Source organism: Colossoma macropomum, unplaced genomic scaffold, assembly GCF_904425465.1.
Source record: "Colossoma macropomum unplaced genomic scaffold, Colossoma_macropomum, whole genome shotgun sequence".
In the NCBI taxonomy this organism is placed as follows: domain Eukaryota; kingdom Metazoa; phylum Chordata; class Actinopteri; order Characiformes; family Serrasalmidae; genus Colossoma; species Colossoma macropomum.
This window is the reverse complement of record NW_023494800.1, coordinates 36,429,474-36,447,875: the sequence shown is the minus strand read 5'-3', so window position 1 is coordinate 36,447,875 and position 18,402 is coordinate 36,429,474. Positions and strand designations below refer to the sequence as shown.

The window sequence follows — 18,402 nt, the reverse complement described above, 5'->3', positions numbered from 1 at the left end:
TTTTTGAGTATTCTTTTCTGCAACCTTCATATTTCTTCTACATATTTCAAACTTATTCTTCAGTCAAAAACTATTTTCCAACTAGTAACCTATTCATCAGGCATGCTCAGCCTTGGCACGTCTACAGCCATTTAGGTGTACAACAATTAGGTACGCAACAATACAAACTGAAAACTAAAATAACTTCAGCCCAGTTGCACGCTCATGTTTCTTTGCTATTGTGACTGGAAAAAAGGTTAAATGTTAAAAAGGTTTGTAAAGGTCTGGTATCCAGCACAGTTTGGTGACTTTCCTATTCAAATGCACCTGATTACACTCATTTTTAATTGCCAGTTTAAGTGGGTGTGTTTGAGTTGTACATCCCTGCTTTAAAGGGATATTTGTCAGACCAGTATCACTTAATTGTACTAAGCCTTTGCATGAGAAAAAACTTCATGTATGCAAAACCACAAACGAGACCACTTCCTTGCCACTGTCAAAACAAGTCTGAATATGAGATACTTGCAGAAGTTAAGGCTCAGAACATTGGAGATGTAGCACTGTGGCACACTGTGCACAGCGTAAAGAATAACAGCATTATGTAAAAACAGTATGTTGCCATATATTGTTGAAAAACTAGTTTTTGTATTTTTAGAAGCACATTTATTCTAATATATTCTCAAACACACACTAAAGTATACTTGTAAATGCATTTCTTCAAAATATATTTTATAGAAATACAGAAAAAGTATCATAAAGTACATGAAATTAAAAAAAATTACTTTTAGTGTTCTTTAGTGCTCATAGGTATACTTCCTTTTCACAAGGGTATAAACTTCTTATGATGGGAAAATGAGATTTGTCTGCCAGTGAAATCTAGTGCTACAATTAGAAGTAAACTCCTTAATACATCATGCCCCATTTACATATATGAGAAGACGCAGCAGAAAATGTGTGCTGGTGAGGCCAAAATGTGCGTCCAAAATACATCTAAAATTAACATTTAATTTACTAAGCCAGTAGCTAATAATGCAAACTGCCCATAACAGCCTACTACTGTTGATAAGGTGAAACAAGCTGTTAACAAACCGCATAAGGCATAACATTCTGACCACCTCCTTGTTTCTACGCTCATTGTCCATTTTATCAGCTCCACTTACTATATAGGTGCACTTTGTAGTTCTACAGTTACAGACTGTAGTCCATCTGTTTCTCTGATACTTTGTTAGCCCCCTTTTACCCTGTTCTTCAGTGGTCAGGACCCCCATGGACCCTCACAGAGCAGGTACTATTTGGGTGGTGGATCATTCTCAGCACTGCAGTAACACTGACTTTGTACTTTTTGTACAGAACAAACTGGCAGAATCTGTTTGATTTGCACCAGAAATGGGTCCTACTGTGTTCTGAGCATTAACGTTTGCAGGGAAGACTTGTTTTGACACTGCCAAGGAAGTGATTCTGTTGCTTTTGCATACATTGAGAATGTTTTTAGTTTTTAGTTCCTGAGACATTTTAGATTATTGTCAGATTAGGTCATAAACTGAGACAAATTATGAAGTTTACAGGAAAAATCAAAACACAAAAAATGCATTCATCACGAAGTTTAACTGAAAAAAAAAACACTGTCAGACCCAGCCTGCATATGAACTACAAAAGTTAATGCTCAACAAAAAATGTATCACTTAGTGTTCTGTAGACCACAGCTTCAAACGTTCAAACTTGCATTGTAGCCACGCCCACATAAGGACTATATTATGCTCCCACATGAAAAACAGGTTTCAATACCCAACTGACAACCGAAGCACAAGTATAGCATCTTGTGTCCAAGGTAAATCCATATCTTATACGTCTTGAAAGAAAAGAACTGCATGACAATGATTTGATTTTACCATTATTTTTATTATTTATTCTTACTTGATAGTGTTTATTGCAATGACAAATGTATTTCATGTCCTTTTTTTTATTCTGTAAATGTTACTGTAACATGCAATTTACTATTAAATAGTAGTAAATTCCCTCATCAGATCTATTAAAACTGGAACATCACATTTCAAGTCACACTTTTTCCAGGTTTCTGCAATGTACAGATTAGAAACTATACTAAATTCAAATGTAAAGGTGTAAACAATTAATTCAAAAGGCAACTGAATTCAACTCAGTTTTGTCATTTTACAGACAAGTATGCAGTTCCTAGCCAGTGCTGTGGGGACATAAAACTGTAAAACAAGATATTAATCTAGCAGCCAGTATATATTGAAGTAGACAAAGGGCAGATTCCACAAACAACTAAAGATGCTCTAGCTCTCTTTTTTGGATGATGACTTGCTCGTCCACAAATAGTCACCTCTTTTGTGAGATGACTTGGCGTGTCAAATGTGTAGTCCATCAACATTACTGCTCAAGTCCTGAACGGTACATTACTGAGGTTTGTTTGGCCACAATAAATAAATAAATAAATAAATAAAGGAAGTAAGCACAATTAATTTATCTAGGAGGGCCTCGGTCAATTATTTCATTACTGAGAAAATGAAATTTGATTTTTTTGCCTGAACTCTGTTTTGTGTGTAGCAGATTGTGGTGAACACGGATTTTGTTTCATTTAGTGTTTTTTCTTTGTGTTTTAGACTTGTGATATAATAAACCTACACAATGATAACTTATACTGTACCAAGTTTTCATATATTTGTGCAAAATTTTTATATATAGCTTCACCTAGATGTGTCCATTTTGCCGTTATGATTTTGTAAATTGTACATTTTTTTTATGTACTGTTGTTTGAACTACTAAAACTGGCACATGAGCATCCCTAAATCTCATCCCTCATTAAGAATGTGAAGATCTATGTGTACAGTCCATGGGCCGTATTACAGAAACACCTTAACTCTGAAATCTGACCTGGTTAGTCTCCATGATGGACTGAATTTAGGACAGTATCTATTCCAGAATAACAGTTCCTGACTTCATCATCTCATCATGAACTCCAGATAAGAAAACAGCATCACACAAACATCTTAACTAGACTAAACCTCCTAAATCCTGTCCTAACTTTAGGATGAACCCCAACAGGGTCCTCACTTCTGTTTAAGGTCCGTTTCTCTGGTTTTTAGGCAGCTGTGTCAGCAGCATAGTTCACTACCAGCATAATGAGCTCCATTTATTTCTACTGTAAAACGCTGCTTTCACTGTGAGATGTGAAAACACCATCCTGCGTGAATGAGTGTTGCTTTGACAACAGGATAGGCACTGCCTTCCAGTCTGATGCTGTTGCTTCATCTTCCCTGATCGGGTGCCCTCAGCTTGCCCAGTCTGGGCCGGTTTGACCCCCATGGAGCTTCCTGCTGTACAATGCTGTGTAAACCACACCTGTATGAACTGACCCTCCTGATGCTGCCACAGCTGCTGCACAGACTCAAACTATTTAATCACAGTCACAGCCTCTCCTGCTTTTCCCCTTTTCTGTATTTTAATATTTTATACTGTAATGTTAAAACCTTATTCTCTGTTCATTTTAACATTGTTTTATTGTTTGCTATCTGGTGTTAAAAATAATGTGAACGTGAAGAAACTTTTTTGAGAGTTTAAGAACCACCACATTACTAAAATTTCACAAACTTCTTCCTACCAGAAAGGTGAACTTGAAGACTACTTTAATCCTTGATATGATTTAACAAATTGAGGCAGAATGCTTAAAAATTTAAATTCTTTGGTGTAGGCACCATTGTCGGTTTACGTCTTGGACTGTGGACCCTCGCTGATCCTGCCATACAGGGACAGCAGTGGCGGAGCCTACTCCCTGGACAACTGGGCAGGGACCAAACTGGTAGCGGCGGGGACGAAGGAGGGCAACATCAAAACATCAGCATTTGAGAGCAACAGAATAGGTACGTAAGTTGAGTCACTTTAAAGTGGGGGCCGGTGATTGGTCAGAGTAATGAGTAAGATAAAATGAGTTAAGATCAAATAAGATAATCCTTTATTAGTCCCACAATGGGTAAAATCACAGTGTTACAGCAGCAAAGTGAGAGCAAGGCACTCAAGAAAAGAGGTAGAGGAAGAGAATTAACTAGTAATAACAAGTAATTAACCTTGACAAGGTTTAGAGTTACTACTAACTTAAGTTGTTACTTGTTACTAATATATATATATATATATATATATATATATATATATATATATATATATATATATATAAATAAAATACTAAAGGTAAAAAATGAGATAAAATAAGATTACACAGCATTGGAGTCTCCCTGATAAAACTTGCACCGAAGCTTTCAGTTCTTCTTCACCCCCACAAATCTTTTTTTTTCCCCCAACATAGTTCTTTAGAGAACCAAAAGTAATTATGGTATGGCTTTGCTCAAAGTGCAATTTTTTATTTTTCACAGATTTTCCTTCTTACAGATCACAGTTATGAGTGCATACTGAGAGGAATCTGCAGTTAAAGCAGTTAAAACATCGAATAGAGCTCAGCTACATTGAGTTTGACTCAAAATCATTTTTCAGACTATGACAATGGCCAGTGAAACATCTGACACAACTGAAGCACTACAGGCATCTGGAGAATCCACTATAGAAAGAGCAACTGTGAAGGCTCAACAGCAAATTGAAGAATTGTTTAACGTCTCTCTTCACATAGCTGTAACTGGAGAATCAGGGACAGGAAAGTCTACAGTATTACGATGACATAAGATTATTTGGATTGGAAAATTCAAAATTCTTGCATTCTGTTTTTATTTACATTTTGCACAGCGTCCCTTCTATGTAAATCATGTAAAATTAATCTGTCACTCAGTTTAATTACAAATTTATTTTCTTGTAGCATTTCAGTGTGTTTTCACATTTGGGCCATTTCAGCATCTCAAATGGACTCGCTGAGTCATGGTTTTCTGTGCATATGTGGACTTGTCATATGAACCCCTATTAAAAAAACAACTCAGGTGGCTCGTTTGTTGTTTTTTTCATGGTCCAATTGATTCATTAATTGTGAAAAAATGGCCCCAGTCCAATTTGAATTTTAGGATGCATTATTGTATGTGAGACCTCAAGGCTTACTGTACACAAATAGGCACAATCTTTCAGCACTTTAGCGGCTGAAAACAAACTAAAGATCATATACAACGTATTACTCAGTATAAAGCTTGTCCATGATTTTGTCACAGCAACGCTGACTTATTTGACCAATAAGAAGCGAGAACCTGTGTGATTTTACCATGTTAAAGGCTTATGCTAGGCATACAATTAACTAGGGGTGGGAATCTTTAGGCACCTCACGATTCGATTCGATTACGATTCAGAGGCTGCGATGCGATTATAAAACGATTATCGATGCATCTCGATGCATCTTTCTTTCTATAAAGGATTTCTATTTTCTCACTGTGTGAGGACTTGGTACTTTTAAACCAAAGTATTTGTAATGATCCATAATGAATTTACTTCCAATATCTTTTATTAATAAAACAAATGGAAGTGATGCGGTAAGTGAACTAGAAGGCTCTCATTCACTGCACTTGTTTGGAGGACATGAGACGCTGCTGAATCTCATCTGTGATAAAATGCGCAGTTACAGTGAAATAAGATCCAGCGGCAGTGGACGTCCACGCATCACGTTACAGCCATCCTACTCGTTTAATTCAGTGATTTCATAACTACAGATTTGGTCATGTTGTAGAGAGTGTGAGGTCACTGTGTCAGTAAAGTACCTGTGAGACAGGACGTGTGAAACATAGCACGAAAGCCCTGGTTGATTCAGCTAAGACAAACATTTGGAGATGAATGGACTTGCCCGCATTTATAAGCAGCGCAGTTGGTTTCCTGATACGTTAAATCTGCAATGAGAGACTGTCAAACACTAAAAAGTTGCGAAGATGAAGTCGCTTCTCTTTCGAATTTCCCCGTTCCACCTTAAATGGTGCCGCAATTACATTCGGCGGCTCAGGCAGAATTTAAGGTGGAACGGAAAAATTCCAACAAGAAGCTGGAGAATAAGACTTCAGCCTCGTAAAACAGTCAAACGCTGAGAGAGATTTCACAATAAGCTGCTCCACTTTTGAGGAAAAGTTTTCTGTCAGAAACGGGAAGAAACCAGCTGAAGCTTAAAGCAGAGCAAAGTAAATCTGAGTTTTCGTTCATATTGTTTAGTCTATACTAGGACATTATCATATACTGACACATACTGGACATTAAATGCTGTGGCTCCCAAGGTGCTTTGACTTTGTTGAAAGCACAAAATGGCTCTTCTTAACATTTGTGTTGTGACTCCTGACCTAACCTGGCTTTAATGCAGAGGGAGCCGGTCGGATTTCTCGCTCATCCAGTAGTGTTTTTGTTATGTGCCGCCACAGACTGTCCGGGCGCTGCACTTCCCACTTCCAAGTTCCGCCTTCTGCATTCCGTCAACATTACGGTATAAATTAAATATTTAGAAAATCGATTTTTGTCATTTGTGAAACGATTCAGAATCGTTCATGTCCGCACTGTAATGCATCTATCGATTTTTTCCTGCACCCCTACAATCAATATTAAGTTGCTTTCTCACTGAACATAGAAATTTCCTGCTGTGCTTTCAAACACATCCACAGATGCGGATTTTCTTTCACAGTCAGAAAACAGAGTCCGCTTCAGCAGGTGCACAGAGTCATTCACACAGGGTCAAAGTTCAAATGTTTTCAGTTTTTGCACAACACACTTTGGCCAAGTCTCACCGTAGCCAGTAGGAGAGCAGTAGGCATGTCTGGTAGTTCCTGTCATTACCCGAAAGGTTAGTTTTATCGGAGAGTGCCGCCCATTCTTGGGCCCGACTGGCGACAGCTACTACAAACCTCATTTCTGGAAAAGTTGGGAAATTTTGTAAAATGCAGTAAAAACAAGAATCTTTGATTTGTTAATTCTCTTAAACCTTTATTTAACTGACAAAAGTACAAAGCAACGACATTTAATGTTTTGGCTGACCTACTTGATCGTATTTTGTTTCATGCCTGCAACATATTAAAAAAAATGAGATCAAAATAAGAGTGAAAAGTTTACAGAATATTCCAGTTACACCTTTTTGGTAACAGGTAAGTTTGTCATTATTGGATATAAAAGGAGCATCTACTGAAGGCTCAGTCTTTGCAAGCAAAGATGGGTGTGGCTCACCATTTTGTGACAGAATTGGCAAACAGTTCAAAATGATATATATATATATATATATATATATATATATATATATATATTATGTATTTAACTTATTTGTTTAATCTTTTTTATATGACTGTGTCATTTGCCAATGTTTGTTTTGTTTATTCCAGGGGAACTTTGTGTGTTTGTGTTGTTTCCCCTGTTTGTGTAGTATAAATCTGTGTCTTGTCTAGGCAGTTGAGCTCAAGTCTGATGTGTCTTTTGTCCTGGGTGGGTTCTGCTGAATATTAGTCTTCTGTATATTCCTTTTATCTGTAACAGATCTTGGCTAAACCCCCTTGAATATAGACTGTGTGCCCTTTTGAGAGACTTAAACAGAGTGAATTGTTTTCGTTTCTTCATTTCTGCTCACTATTACTTTTACTTACTGTTATTACTATCTTAATACAACCTTGAGGTTTTGCATTATCATTCTGCTGTTGCTATGGCCAAGCCTACCTCTTAAATGTGGAAATTCATTACTGCTTACTTCAGATCTGCCACAAGTAGTAGTAGTAGTAGTTACTGTGGTCTAGGGTGACAGATGAACTGCTAATAAAGGACTATGATATGCTTAAATAAGTGTAGCCTATATGTTATAGAGTTAAAATACTAAAACAAATGAGGTTCACCTGGGGAAAGGAGGGCCTCCAAAAACATAACTAACAAACTAAAAGCATAAGAACCTCTGCATTAGAAAAAGATTCTAGAAAGGACCCTTAAACTGGTAAAGAACCTCTATGTGATGGTTCTTTAAGTGGTTCTATGGCAGTGATCCTTAGGACCCCCAGACTGCCGGTATTTTTCCTTCATCCTAATTATTGTGAGTTGGGTTGGAGCAAAAATGTGGAGCGTCTGGAGGGCTCTGAGGACCAAATTGAGAACCACTGTTCTATTGCTTTACTTTAGTCACATTATATTACAAATAGAAATTGATGTCATGACTGGTTATACAATGATTGGACATTTTGATTGCTCATCTTGATTTCTCTTCTTACAGGTCACAGTGAGAGAAACCTGTATTTAAAGCAGTTAAAACACAGAACAGAGCTCAGCTACACTGATTCTGACTCAAACTACTTTTCCCGACTGTGACAATGGCCAGTGAAACATCTGACACAACTGAAGCGATACAGGCATCTGGAGAATCCACTATAGAAGGAGCAACTGTGAAGGCTCAACAGCAAGTTGAAGAATTGTTTAATATCTCACTTAGCGTAGCTGTAACTGGAGAATCAGGGACAGGAAAGTCCACTTTTATCAACGCAATCAGAGGTCTGGATGATGATGATGAAGGAGCAGCTAAAACAGATGTTACTGAAGGCACTAAAGAACCAACCTGCCAGGTGTTGGAACCCCAAATTTTAAGGCAAAGACCTATCTTAAACAAGTGCAGTTTGACAAGTATGATTTCTTCATTATTATCTCATCAGAGAGGTTCAAAGAGAATGACATCATACTGGCTAAAGAGATACAAAAAAGGGAAAAGCTGTTTTACTTCATTAGATCAAAGATAGACAACGACATTCGAGCACAAGAACGTAAAAAAAGCTTCAACAAAGAAGAAACTCTCTCAAAAATCAGAAGAAACTGTGAGGAGAACTTAAAGGAAATTGAAAATGCTAAAGTGTTCCTCATCTCCTCCTTGGATGTTTCTGCATTTGATTTTGAGAAGCTTGTTGTCACTTTGATGTCAGATCTTCCAGAACATAAACGCCAGGCTCTGCTGCAGTCTCTGCCAGTCAGCTCTCTGGCTGTACTAGAACAAAAAGTGAGAATGTTTGAGGAAGCAGCCTGGGCTGCAGCTCTTCTCTCTGGTGGGATTGCTGCAGCTCCAGTTCCTGGTCTGTCATTTGCATGTGATGCTTCTCCTTTGGCCTTGATGATAAATCACTAGAAAAGCTCTCAGAGCGAATGAATAAACCACACCTGAAATCTTTGATAAAGTCTCCTCTTGTACTGGCCCTGGCAGAAGGATCAGCAGTGAGACTGCAGCTGTCTGCATTAGCTGAAGAATCAGCTGTTAAGTATCTGTGTAGTTTGGTGCCTGGTGTAGGAAGTGCTGCAGCAGCACTGATGTCTTACCCTTTTACATACAAACTCCTACAGAATGGACTGAAGGAGCTCGCAGATGCAGCAAGAACAGTGCTGAGAGAGGCGGGGTTAGAGTGAGGACAGTGAACTGATGAGGACAAAGCAGAGAACAAGAGCAAAATCTCATGAGATAATAATGAAGAAATCATATTTAGCATGCTTTTCATATTTTTGTTGCACATTTGGCAAAAAATGTATTTAACACATTATTCAAAACAATGCAGTAAGTGTACATCAATGTACTAAACTCTGCTTTGCTAAAAATATAACAATGTTTTCTTTAATTTGCTTGGTATGTTTTGCAAAAGGAAATAATGATTTACTTAGTTTTATTCTCTTTGTTAAAGCTAATGACATTTAATTTTGTTTGGAGATAAAAATGCTTTCACAGAAGTGTAATTTTACAACCCATTTCCAAAAAACACTGTGGAAAATGTAAATGAAAACAAAATGCAATGATGTGCAAATCATTTAAACCCCATATTTCATTGAAAATGCTTCAAAGACAACAAATCAAATAATGAAACTGAAAAACTTTTGATTTTGAATTTGATGCCAACAACACATTCCAAAAAATGGATGGGGGCAACAAAAGGCTGGTAAAGTTGTGTAATGCTGAAAAAAACTTCAGTAACATGATTGGGTATAAAGAGCATCTCAGAGAGGCGGAGTCTTTCAGAAGTAAAGATGAGGAGGGTTCACCACTCTGTGAAAGACTGCACGATCATATAGTGCAACAAATTCAAGAATAACATTTCTCAATGTAAAATAGCAAAGAACTATTGCTTTTCATCATCTACGGTACATAATATCATTAACAGATTCAGAGAATCTGGAGAAATCTCTGTATGTAAGGGACGAGGCCAAAAACCAGTATTTGCTTGCTGTGATCTTCAGGCCCTCAGGCGGCACTGCATTAAAGTTTTGTAAAGTTCTGATTCTTTAGTGGAAATCACTGCATGGGCTCAGAAACACTTCTGAAAACCACTGTCTGTGAAAACAGTTCATCACTTCATCCACAAATGCAAGTTAAAACTCTAAAACAGAAAGAAGAAACCAGATATAAACAAGATCCAGAAATGCCGCCATCTTCTCTGGCCCCGAGCTCATTGCATTAGTGCTCTGAGCTTGGGGTGCATTAGTGCACATGGCATGGGTGACGTGCACATCTAAGAAGGCACCATTAATGCTAAACAATATATACATGTTTTTGTAATATTTACTGCCATCTATTTACATGACATCTTTTTCAGGGAAGGCCTTGATTATTTCAGTAAGACAATGTCAAACCACATTCTGCATGTATTACACCATGGCTCCATATTAAGAGTCCATGTGCTAAACTGACCTGCCTGCAGTCCAGACCTGTCACCACTGAAAACATTTGGCACATTATAAAATAAAAAATACGACAAAGGAGACCCTGAACTGTTGTACAGCGGAAATCCTATGTTAAGCAAAAACAATAATTAATAATAATGTTATTTATATAGCACATTTAATGCCGGTGGCAGGTCAAAGGTGCTTTACAGACAGGTGATAAAACATAGTTATACAAGAGATCATTAGTATTTAATTAGAATCAGAAAAAATGAAAAAGATTAAATTACAAGATAAAAACCATGAGACATTCAGTTTTAATTAAATGCTAATTTAAAGAGATACGTTTTTAAGATGCTTCTTAAAAGTGAGCACTGAGCTTGACTGTCTAATAAAAGGTGGAATTGAGTTCCACAGTTTAGAAGCAGAATAACTAAAGAGGCCTCTCCATGTTTTCTGGATTTTACAGAGGGTATTTGTAGAAGGCCACTATCTGCAGAACAGACAGACACTCTGTGATGTAAGCAGGTGCTAGGTTATTTTGAGCTTTAAAGACTAGTAGCAGAACCTTGAGATCTATCCTGAATGATACAGGAAGCCAGTGCAGCTCTTTCAAAACAGGAGTGATGTGATCTCTGGGAAAATATTTCACTTTTTAAACTACAGCAGTGTCTCCTCAGCTCCCAAACGCTTACAGAGTGTTGTTAAAGGAAGAGGTGATGAAACACAGTGGTAAACAGGCCCCCGTCCCAACTTTTTTGGAACATGTTGTTGGCATCAAATTCAAAATGGGCATATATTTTTCAAAAAACAATAAAATTTCTCAGTTTCTACTATTTTTAATGAAATATAGGGTTTAAATGATTTGCACATCATTGAATTTTGTTTTTTTTGCACAGCGTCCCAACTTTTTTGGAAAATGGGGTTGTATTTTTAACTTAGTTTCAATGCACAATCAGGTCATCTAAACATCCAATTCTTTGTTTGGTTGTTCGAAATGTAAATCAGATTGTTTAAATAGATTAACAGCTGAAATGTCAATGTTTGATTGACTGCCAACATATTTGGTGTATCTATGTTCACCAGTGTGTTGATTTCATATGTACTCCAAATGTTATAATGAATAATACGTGAACTGTTTCACAGAGGTGGATGTTAATAAAATTCTGTTTAAAAATTCAGGAGTAATTGTCATTGCATTTTAAAACATCACAGTGGTAACCTGACCGTCCTTCCTCATGGAGCACTGTATGTGGGTAGCAGTGCCTGTAACGTGCGACCAGAGAGCAGACGCTCGCAGATGTAAAAAAGTGATGAAGCTTTACTAGAGTTATTGTCGTTGGTACACAGGCACAGCAAAATACACTGAAAGCGATCAAACACAACAGGGCTAGGCAGATCAAAGTCCAGAGTACAGGCAAAAGTCCAAAACCAGATATCAATCCAACCAGGCAACAGTACAAAAGGGCAAATCCGAAAATCCAAGAAACCAATCCAGAAACACAAGGTCATAACAGGGGAGATCAAAAAACCAGAATGAACGCTCAGTAGTTTTCAAGAAAACAATACCTCGCAAAGGTCCTATGCTAAGCCCGGGCTAATATACTAAACTAAACAGATCACATGACAAGCACACAGGTGAGAGTGATCAGTATTCCGGAGAGCTAGAGCGGCGATTGGTTGCTGCTGCTCTTCCTGGTGTCATGTGATGAAGTGGAGGATTCTGGGAATTGTAGTTTGGAGGCTGGCTGGCCGAATACGTGACAGTGCCGCACTAAGACATGGCTGGGCCAATTCTGTCAGCTAGGCTGCTATTTACAATACCATTTTACAGTGTGTCTAATGTTAACTAAATTGACTGATCAAATCAGATGATGATGGCTACCAGTTTGAACTGAAGTAAGTTAACAAAGTTACGTAAGGCTGTTAAATTTAGTAAAACCCCATTTATATGGAACATAACTTCTGTATGAATGAATGTTTGATTTCACTTCCTCAGCGGCGAATTGTATCTTGCCAATGCAAACCAACTAACCAGGATAAATAACAGCAAATAATCTAGGCTGCATAAATGTTGAGGTGCAATGAGCACATTTAAGAAGGTACGACATGAAAACAGCAGGAATAATTTAATAAGTAATAGCACGACTGTGAAAACGAGAAGATGACTTAGCACTTTAACTTCAAGGCCATAAAATAACCATGGTGGCCAGTATACTGTATATTGAAATAACTTGTACTTACTATACCAAAATGTCATATTTTTGTGCAATATTTTCATATATATAGCTCTGCCTAGATGTGTTCATTTTGCAAAAGTACCACTAAAGTCATAATTTAAAACAAAAAAATAATCTGTGTTAAATTAAAACATTCAAAAATGCTTATGTATTATTTTTCTTATCATAAAAACTATTAAAATGGCACAGGAGCATCCCTAAACCTTAACCCTCATTAAGAATGTGCAGATCTGTGTAATTTCCTCGGGTGGTATTATAGAAACATCATAACTCTGAAATCCTATCTGTTTAGTCACCATGACAACGTCAATACGGACTGAATTTAGGACAGTAGCTGTTAGAGAATAACAGTTCCTAACTTCATAATCTCATCATGAACTCCAGATAAGAAAACAGCATCACACAAACATCCTAACTAGACTAAACCTCCTAAATCCTGTCCTAACTTTAGGATGAACCCCAACAGGGTCCTCACTTCTGTTTAAGGTCCGTTTCTCTGGTTTTTAGGCAGCTGAGTCAGCAGCATAGTTCACTACCAGCATAATGAGCTCCATTTATTTCTACTGTAAAACGCTGCTTTCACTGTGAGATGTGAAAACACCATCCTGTGTGAATGAGTGTTGCTTTCACAACAGGCACTGCCCATCCTGTGTGGTCTGATCTTGTTCCTTGATTGTTTGACCACCGTGGGGCTTCCTGCTGTACAATGCTGTGTAAACCACACCTGTGTGAACTGACCTTCCTGGTGGTGCTGCTGCTGCTGCACAGACTCAAACCATTTAATAATAGTCATAGCTTCACCTGCTTTACATGACCTTGTGCATCTGCTGCAGTTGACTCCATTTGAAAACGTATCCCATTGAATACGTGTTTGAAAGTGCAGCTGTGAATTTTCCACATTCAGTGTGAAAGCAAACGTGCACGGTCATGCAATGTTCAAATACACTTCTGCAGAGTCTCAGTGCAGTACGGGAGCAGCAGGCGTGTCTGGTAGCTCCTGTGGCTACCCGAAAGGCTAGTATTATCAGAGAGTGCTACCCACTTTTATGCTCAACCACGAACGCTGCTCATACTGGGAGTGGTGTGAAAGCAGCTTGCTGAAACTGGAACTGGGTGTTGCTCTGATAAACAGCATGGGGTTCTCTCACAATGGGCCTCGTTCACCAACCGTTCTTAAAAAGAAATTTCTTTTCTTAAACCCACTTACGCAGTTTTCATAAAGACTCTGACATTCACCAGTGTCTCTTATGTGGGATTTGTTCTTAGGTAAGACCAGAATCTACACACACTCAAGAGCACGACATCAGTGCATTGTGTGGAGAGGAGGGCCGTTCATTCCAGCTACTGAAACTAAACTCTTCTGCCTAAATGCACTTTAACTTTCCACTGCTTCCTCTTCCTCCCAGAAAACAATACGCCTCACTTTGAACTGTTGTTATTTTAAGGACCCATAAACGTACACCAAGCCATCAGTACTGAACAAAATTTATGTTCGCCTATGTAAGTTTTCTCACTTATACTGCAGTGCATATGTTGCATAAACTTGGTTGCATGTTCAGTAAAGCAGCTAAAATAACTCGGAAAGCACATCACTAAACAAAGATTTTACAAGATGTGAACTTACTTCCACATCATGGCCGTCTAGCTGAGCTGAAATCCTGTCAGACTGTGCTGTGTCCATGTCTGATAAACAGAACAGCTTTAAAAGCTGTAAGTCTCATCTCTGCTGAGGGCATCACTGCAAAAATGTATGTATAAACGCTTAAAACGTATTGTTACAGGTCAAAAATAGGAATATTCATAACCTTGTTTCCATAAAAGTTGGGATGCTGTGCAAAAGGTACATAAAAACAGAATGCAACAATGTGCTAATCATGTACATCCTGTATGTAATGGAAAACAATACAAAGACATCATATCAAATGTTGCCCATTTGTTGCCCAATATATGCCCATTTTAAATTTGATGCCAGTAACACATATCAAAAGAGTTTGAAATTGCCACTGTGTTGCATCACCTTATCAACACTCAGTTCAGCTACTGAGGAAACCAAATGTTGAAGTTTTATAAGTGAAATGTTTTCCACCTTTTTTTTTGTATTTTTTGTTTCATAATGTGCCAAATATTTTCAATGAGTCACAGAACTGGACTGCAGACAGGCCAGTATAGCACCCAGACTCTTTTACAATAGAACCATGCTATTGTAGTATGTGCTGAATGTAGTTTGACATTATCTTGCTGAAATAAGCAAGGCCTTCCCTGAAAAGGAGAATGTCTGTATGGCAGCATATGTTGCTCCAAAACCTGTATATATCATTCGGTGCTATGTGCACTAATGAACCCCCACACCAGATGCTGGCTTTTGAACTGTGTGCTGATAACAAATCATCTTTAGCCCGGAGGACGCAGCATCCATGATTTTCAAAAATTCTAAATTTTGATTTGTTAGACCACAGGGCACTTTTCAACTTCACTGCAGTCCATCGTAAAAATGAGCTTGGGCCCAGAGAAGGCAGCAGCGTTTCTGTCTCCTGTTTATTTATAGTTTCTTCTTTGTTCTTCTTTCTTCTTTGGATGTTGCATATCGAGATTCCTCTGGATTCTCTGAATCTTTTAATGATGACATGTACGGCACATGATGATATCTCCAAGTTCTTTGCTATGTTGAAAAACGTTAGTCTTGAATCGTTGCACTATTTGCCCATGCAGTGTTTCACAGAGTTACTTCTGAAAGACTCCGCCTCTCTGGGATGCTCTTTTTTATACTCAATTCATGCCATTAAACCTAATTGTTGTGAGATATTCCACAAGGTTTTTTTAGCATTACACAACTTTACCAGTCTTTTTTGCCTCTATCTCAACTTTCTGATAGGTTTTACTGGCACCAAATTTAAATGAATTTAAATCAAAAAACAACAAATTTCTCATTTTCAACATCTGATTATATTGCCTTTGTACTATTTTTAAATAAATACAGGACTTAAGTGATATGCATATGATTGTATTTTGGTCAGCAACTTGTGTACTTATGGCTCCCCCTTGTGGACAATAATCAGAATTCTCTGATTATTACTGTTAAACAGGACTTCATTATTACTCACAAATCCAGAATTTAACATTTTAATTGAGAAAATGTATATTTTTAAATCTGGTATAAATGGACAGCATAGTGAAACCTTATGAATGGTTCTTCAAAACATCAAATCTACATAATTTTCCACTTACATTAGATGTAGTCGATCAGTCAAGTGCTTCTGTAGTTTAGCGCTGGAGCTACGAGGCCAGCGTTGCCAAGAACAGCTAGAATCGTTTTTAAACTGGTTACCCAAACCTGCACAAAACACATCCATCTCTTCATCAAGGTCTTGCTGATGTGGTTTAAGACAGTATGACTTACTGTGAACTAATGGTCTAACCATGCACTGTGGCTGAGTGATATCACAGTGGTGGACGAAGCACACAAATCATGTACTTGAGTTAAAGTAGAGATACCCAAGGTAAAATATTACTCCAGTAAAAGTAGAAGTTCCTCCCTTTAGACCTTCACTTGAATAAAAGTACAAAAGTATTTGCCTTCAAAAGTATCGAAAGTAAAAGTACTAAAATATTAATTAATTCAACTTGGTTGCAAGTTTAATTTTAATAAAAACTTGATTTAAACACAGGTTCACAAATGAGTCTGTATGCATCTGTAGGTCTCTGTTCATAAACATAAACTAGACAAAACTAATTTACTATAAAATGAAATAGTGTTTGTATAGATTCAGAAAAAAGACACGTCAGTCACAACTACATATGTGTACATATGTTACAGGCATTGAATCAGACACCAGGTCCAATCAGCGGTAACATATTTATTGAAGGGGGGGCAGTCTGAAAGTATATGAAAATGCAGGTTTTATCGGAGATAGCTGTGCTGTGCTCTCATATGACTGCTGTCTGCTACTGACTGTTCTTTACGTGCATTTATCAGGCAGATATTCATAATACCAACAAATGTTCACAACTTACAGTACTTGTGTTTAACAGTGTTCTAATACACACTCAAAATAAGTCTGGGTTTTCTTTTGACAAACTATGTAACGTTTTTTTTTCCTTTTCATATGAACATATTTCTTAATCAAAACATCAATCCATCTCTTTGTAAGCTAAGCTGAGTACTATTGTTATGAACTGAAATAAATGAACCAAAACATATTACATTTAGTGTAGGCTATATCTAAGGAAAACAAACAACATAGCCTAACAGAATGCCGAACTAATTCATTTTCAAACGCTCCCTCTGTCATTCATATTGCGCCATGTTTCTATCGTAATATCAACATCCCTACATGGTCAATAACCCAACGCTTGTATAGCTGCTCTAGTATCTAAAATGGCTGCCCTGCTGTCTAGTTTAATATTAGTCCAACACAAAACACACTGCCTCAACCCTTTTTTACAGCATTGGCGAAAGACAACACACCTTCTTTGTATACTTTCTGACCATATAATCTGTCAATAAACAGTATAAAACAAAAGTGAAGGCTTCTATGTTTGCCTTTCATGAGCTGCGTTAGCCGAGATGGCTAGTGACAATAGCTAAAGGAGCGCCATTTTAGAGAGCAGAGGTACAATGTGCTGCACGTAATAAACCCACAAATATTACATATTACTTGCCAAAACTGAGATTTAACGGGTATGTTTACATGTTTTAGGTCTGCTGCTTTTAGTTTTACAGTTAGCTCACCTGAAAGTATATAAAAATTCAGGTTTTAATCGGAGATAGCTGCGCTGTGCTCTCATATGAGTGCTGTCTGCTACTGACTGTTCTTTACGTGCATTTATCAGGCAGATTCACCACAGTATACAGCACAGCTAGCGCCCCCTGCTGGCTGAGTTGAAATGCAGCAGACTACATTAAACGTACAGCTGGGTGGATGGACAATCTAATGAAAATGATACTCCCTTCTTCTTTTTTTTATATATTGGGGGTCTTTGTTTTTAACTACTGTTTAACAGTTTGGCATTCAACCAATGTACCACACATATTTCTATATTGTGGTCTGTTTACACATAGTTAGGTTAGTTTGTCATTTATGTTGAATAGACTCTCCCAAAATTTTACGCTGCTGCACTGATGTTGAACCGTATGCTTGCACTGGGTCGGTATGACCAACAGGTCAAAACAAGCTCAAAACAAAGTGACCGCTGTGCCCTGATTGGTGTTTTTGCTTCGTGCTTCTTTCGTTTTTGACGTTAACTTTTTATACACACATAAACCAAAAGGAGCGACAGATTTCTCATAATGTAGTGGAGTAAAAAGTGAGATATTTGACTTTGAAATGTAGTGGAGTGAAAGAAAAAAGTCACCAAAATGGAAAAACGTCAGTAAAGTGCAGATACACAAAAACTACATAAGTACAGTAACGAATTACATTTACTTAGTTACTGTCCACCACTGGTGATATCACAGTGCAAATTATGATGGTGTGTAGTGTGGAGGTATCGTAGAGCCTCCCAGCTCTAGTCTCATTAGAAAGTTACTTTTTATTTTTATGCTATGGGCAGCCATTTTAGACAACAGGTATTGTAGTGAATTGACTACCTTTTGTGCACATGCACATCACTC

At 37.6% G+C, this 18,402-nt stretch overlaps 1 pseudogene; it reads left to right on the top strand.

Moving 5' to 3' along the window:
• The first annotated feature begins 1,283 nt into the window (after window positions 1-1,283).
• On the top strand, window positions 1,284-9,726 carry LOC118820711 (annotated as a pseudogene).
• Window positions 9,727-18,402: the final 8,676 nt, after the last annotated feature.